Genomic DNA, 6,000 nt, shown 5'->3' with positions numbered 1-6,000 from the left:
TTTCATTTTACCACAGACAGAATGATCAAGATTAATAAAACAAATGACAACAGATGTTGACAAGGATACAAGGAAATGGGGGGACATACATTTATTGCTATAGAGAGGGTTCTTGAATTGTGGTTTCTGGGTTGAGTCAACTACAAACATGGCCAGACCCTACACTGTGCAATTCTTTTTTTTTTCTGATCCTTTTTCTTTATCTAAAGCCCCACCTCTGCAGATACCTCTTGAAGGACATCAGTCTCAACATCACAGATGAAGCTGTGTTCCAAGGAAAGTTTTTGTTCATAAAGCCATTAAAACTCTTGGATGAGTTTCTTCCTATGATGATCACTCCGAAAGCCCAATTTAGCAGTGAACATTGGTAAGCTGAGCATATAGGGATGGTTATACTGGAACTACTAATGTTCCATGTACTTCATGCTGCCACTTGGTCATTTAGCTCCCTCTAAACACTTTCTTTCAACTATTTCATTCAATTTCAGGCTTGAAATTCTGCTTTCATTTTTTGAATTGACTGTTGTTCAAGACTGAATTGCATACCAGCCATGGCTTTCAGCTTGTGAAAACTCAATATATCTACTGCCCTGCTGAGCCCGAAGAGGACAAGAGGGATTAATATTTTATCATTTTAAAATGCCTCCAAGACACTGTCTGACTCATCCCCATAACAGCAGTGGGAGACAGGAAGGAAGCAGGTAAATGTGTACTTCGCATAGTTTTTACTTAATGGTAAATTTAGTGTTGTTTGGTCCAAGATGAAAAATGATGAAATTATTCATGGGGAATCTAATTTAAGATCATCATTCTTGATGACATTTATGACTTGCTGCTGGCAAAAACTTTGTTGCAGTACTGTGAGGAATGCTCTACTCTTTATTTGAAGGTGACACCACTGTCCCCAAATAATTTGCATGTATATTTTGCAGCATTTTCTAATAAAAAGGACAGATTTTCATTTGGGCATTTGTACTCTCCCTTGACATTATGACGATGGACACACATTTCCGATGCCTGACTTGGGATAAGTGTTATAGTCATGACCACAAGCAGAGAAAAACAAATTGCTTGCCTAGGGATTTGAACTTTTGCCACTGGCCTCATTAGTATGGTGTGCTAACCAACTGAGGTAGCCACAGGCATGCAATTATAAAACAGCATGAATCAAACTCGGTGCAGGGCCCTGAAATTTAACCTTTGAATATGTCCATTAGCCTTGACATATCTCTATGGAAGAGTGTGACCTTTCCCTAAAGACATTTACTACAAAATGGCATACTGTTACCCTTCATAGAAATTTAATTTTCAAATAAAATTAGGATACAAAGATTAGTGAATATTAAAAGACCAAAATTAGTGTTTCTTAAATACTAGGTATTGAGTTTTGAACAACACTTACAAATATGTCATCTATGTGTTACAATTTATTTCAATATTTCCTTTGAATATGGTGTCCTTGGACCATACCTGAATTGATGCTTATTAATACAGGTGAAGGCTAACATTTTTATAACTAGATTACAAATATCAACACACTCCTTGCAGAGGGAGCTTCATAGCAATGCCGGTCAGATGGAGATCTCTGGAAGAAAGTATGAGTTAAAAAGAAGAAAAGAAAATCCCTTTTGTCAATACTTCCTTGAAAATTATTTTGAATAGGAAACGCTTAGTTACAATTTTAAATGATTGTAAGTCAGAGAACTAAACAGACATAAAAGCATCAAAGGAATTGAAGATGGAATAGACACACTCCAGTGTTTACAGGCTGGGAATAGCTTGACTATTTTGACTGACATGTAGATTCCTCTCTTTCTTTCACTCCCTCATGTGTTCAGTCATCAGACTTTGCAGATGCCACATTCCTAATGCTTCTTTAATTTAAGTCTCATGTCAGGGCAGCCCCATTTCTCACATGTACCACACAACAAACAGCTCCCATCTGCTTCCTGCCTCCAGTCCCCTGTCCCTTTAACTCATTCCCCACATTTCATAAACTGAAAATGAGAGGATGTTGCTACCCTGCTTCACTTCTTCCCTAGGACTTGCAGAATTTTTTTTTTTTTTAATCATGGCATCCCCTATCCTTTTCCTTCAAAGGCAGCTGCTTACAGGGATGTGGTGTGGACACCAGACAGCGTCTGTGTATGCACATGCATAAGAATTTTGGAGGCAATCATTTCACATGATGAAAGACCCCAAATTTAGATTTCTTGCCTTAACTCTAAAATATCTGACTAAAGTAACCTCTATAATTATGATAAATAGGTTTATGTTGAATCAGGAAGTATAAATATTTAACATTTCCAATCATTATAATCTTTCTTGATACTTGTTCATTTTGTAAGTACAGAAGGAACCTAAGGGGGAAATAATGTTAACTTCTTCCAACTGAAAGGCATGGCTCTCAAGCTGCAGCTTATTCTCCAGCCCTCCAAATATACCTGCAGCCCTTGTTGCCTGAACTTTCTCCTGGGATACATAGACAAATAACTCCTTTCTATCCCACCCTTTACCCCAGATAGTGTACCAATGACAGACCAAAGTGCAATTCCACCAAAGTCGAACTTGGAGAATTAATGAGTTAGTTTACTTGATTTACTTACAGACCATGGGTGAGGGGTAACTTACACGATCATGGATAACTCCAAAGCAGCCATACTATTGGAAAATTTCACCCAGCATAGATGATGACTTCCTCATCACTGATTTGATGGAATCTCCCAATTGTTTAACTTTACAGAGTCTATGTAACTATAGTACTTCCTGAGGTCCTGAGAATACATGCAACTGAGACAGAATCACATATAGCTGGCAGAGAGTTACAGGAGGGTCCAATGTTCTTCCACATCTCTTTCTATAAGGGAACATCAATAGTCAATCACCCTGATTTGAAGATCTCTTCCAAGTAGCCATACTTATACTGATAAAGATGGTGGCTGTTACAGTCATTCTACCTGATATATTTGTTAAATGCTGTAATTAGCAATATGCATGTCTCATGTTGCATTTGTTTTTCTAGATTGATAAAAAGGCATATCTATTCATATGGACCACCAGACCAAAGAAAAGAGTTTATCTAAGTCCAGCTTGGTGAAATATTGAGTTTACTGGTATTATTTTCAGGGTTACTCATAGACAGCTAATTAATTACATGTCCTAACCCTCTATGTTGGGCAAGCTGTAGAGTTCTTATTTTCAGTCAGTCTACCAGCTCCCATATGTGCTAGCATCCTCAATATCATAGTCAGCTGTGAGACAGAAGGGTGTCTAGAATCTAGAATCTAATGTGAAAATTTAATGACAATGTCTACAGTTTCATTATCACTACTGTGGACCTAGCCATCCATCATTATATTGTTTGCTTAGGTCATTGTCATAACTTTAGGCAAAGGTAGGTTACCACAGTTAGTATGGTTGGTGATAGTGGATGGTCAACTGATAACCAGAGTAAATAGATCTTCTATAATATTGGGAACCAGAGAATGCTTTTTAAAAGATAATTGAAAGCACTATTTTATACTTCTAAAATTTTATGTGTTTATACACATAAATGTTTTAGCGACTTACACTAGCATGTGACTCCTTTTACTATCTACTAGATAGTTTATCTTCTGTGGGCCAGGGATCTCCCAAGTGGTTAGAATATAGGTTCTGTGCAGGCATATATACTTTATTCGTTATCATGCTCCAGCTCAGGAACATCCCACTATAGGTTTTTAGTCAATGTTAGCTGAGCAGACTGGGATAATGTTGGTCAGAGGAATCTCCCTAGCAGCCCCAGGGCAAGCTCTAGCAACACCCAGTGGACTGACTGATCCCAAAGACTGACACTAAGTGTTATTTTTTGATGACCATGAGAGTTCTGATGGACAAAATTGTAGCTGGAGTATTCCTGTGTCCACCTGGCTCCCACAGCTGCTCAGACCCAATTAAACATACAGAGACTTGTATTGCTTATAAACTGTACGGCTGTGGCAGTCTCCTTGTTACCTAGTTCTTACATCTTAAATTAACCCATTTCTATTAATCTACAAGTTGCCACGTGGCTTGTGGCTTTCCGGTATATTACATCTTGTTTCTCATGGCGGCAGCTGGCATCGTCTCCTGACTCAGCTTTCTACTTCCCAGAACTCTCCTCTCTCTTTTTCCCCGCCTATACTTCCTGCTAGGCTACTGGACAATCAGCACTTTATTTATTAACCGATCAGAGCAACACATTCACAGCATAGAGAACATCCCACAGCACAAAATGTCATAGATTTAAATTCACACTGAGAGTTCATCAAGATTAATGTTAGTTTTTGGGTGCACAAGCTTCCTTAGTGTCATAAAAGAACATTATTAGTGTTTGAGAACAGCAAGTCTCCATATATTGCTATTAAAACTTCAAGGCAAAGCTGTTTTAGGATGTTTTAATGATCAGAGAATGACTTAATGAATGTTGAACTGCAGGCTATTAACCCTTCCTCTGACCTCTATTAGCTCTGAATTAAGACTGGGGTATAGGCTCCTCGGAAGGGATCTGGGTAAATATGGAGAGTAATTATGCTTAGGTGGGTTTCCAGATTTTTTTTTTTGGTATGTTTTCCATGGTAGTGATCTGTGTAATTGCTAAGGAGAGATGAACACTCTGAATTCAGAAAAATAAAAGGTTTGTTATTTTCAGGTCCTACATTTGTACATGAATGTATTCTTTCTTCTCCCTCTGAGGACAGTGGTGAGATGAGAGCGACTTCAGCAGAGGTAAAGTTGGTGACAACAGAGAGCAACCACGCACGTTCAGCTCTGTGATACAATTGTCTTGGAGAAGATGACTTAGTCATTTCGTTTTCCCATGCATAGGCTTCTATAACTGGCCAAGGACAAACACACAGTTTTTCATCTTCTTAGAGCATCAGCAAAGGCATATGTATCTCTCAGTCAGCAAGATGTCTGGATAGGTGCTGCATAGTTGGACTCTGAATTTTAAATCATTGTTTTCTTGAATGGCTGTGAAGCATCAGGAATTCTATAAGTCAATCGATTTACCGAGTGAGGTTTTAAATTTGTAATTTGTCGATTTTGGACCAAGAAAAAGTCACTCCACAGCAGTGATGGTTTAAAGGTTATTTTCCCTATGTGGTGGTTTGAAAGAAAATGGCCCCCCAAAAGGGAGTGGTGCTACTAGGAGGTGTGGCCGTGTTGGAGTAGGTGTGGTCTTGTTGGAGGAAGTGTGTCACTGTGGAGGCGGGCTTTGAGGTCTCATATATGTTCAAGCCATGCCCAGTGAGACAGATCACTTCCTATTACCTGGAAGCCAAGATATAAGAACTCTCAGCTCCTTCTCCAGCATCATGCCTGCCTCCAGGCCACCATATTCCCAGCCCATGTCACCCCACCATGATGATAATAGACTAATCCTCTGAAAATGTAAGCCACCCCAATTAAATGTTTTTCCTTTATAAGAGTTCCTGTGGTCATGGTGTCTCTTCACCATAAAAACAAAAAAAAAAAACAACCCTAACTAAAACACCTTAATTTCATTAGGTTTTCCAGTATAGAATGTTAAAATTTTGGTATATTTTAATTAACCCGTTGAGAATTTCATCCATGCATACAGCTTACTTTGATCATAGTCACCCCCATTCTTCCTTCAATTCCTTTGGAATTCCCCTCCACTCATAGCCCTCCAATTTTCGTGTCCTTTTTTGTTTATTTATTTTAATTTTGAGACAGGGTCTTACTATGTGGCTTTGGCTTGCTTGGAACTCTCTGTGTAGACCTGGCTGGGCTCCAACTCATGGAGATCGCTCTGCCTCTGCCCCAGAAGGACTGGGATTAAAGGTGTGCACCACCATGTTCAATCTTATTTTTTTTTAATAACCCTCTGAGTTTGTGCTGTTCACATATGCCTGAGTATTAGGCCATCCACTCCCAAATGGTTTCCTTCCCAGATACCCTCTTAAAGAAAAGGTACTCTACCTTTTCTAGTGGAAATCAACTGCCAATAACTCCCCA

The 6,000-nt window shown here is 38.9% G+C and overlaps 1 long non-coding RNA gene across 1 annotated transcript in view; it reads left to right on the top strand.

Annotated features, from left to right (window-relative positions):
• Positions 1-202: 202 nt before the first annotated feature.
• Positions 203-6,000, top strand: part of LOC121822753 (uncharacterized) — a 74,304-nt gene continuing 68,506 nt past the window's right edge. The window contains exons 1-2 of the long non-coding RNA XR_006063964.2: positions 203-367; positions 489-701. This is a non-coding gene — a long non-coding RNA (uncharacterized LOC121822753). The remainder of the gene's footprint in view (positions 368-488; positions 702-6,000) is intronic.

The sequence above is a fragment of the Peromyscus maniculatus genome, chromosome 15 (genome assembly GCF_049852395.1).
Source record: "Peromyscus maniculatus bairdii isolate BWxNUB_F1_BW_parent chromosome 15, HU_Pman_BW_mat_3.1, whole genome shotgun sequence".
Lineage (NCBI taxonomy): Eukaryota > Metazoa > Chordata > Mammalia > Rodentia > Cricetidae > Peromyscus > Peromyscus maniculatus.
The sequence above is the reverse complement of the archived record's forward strand: the minus strand, read 5'-3'. Positions and strand labels throughout refer to the sequence as shown.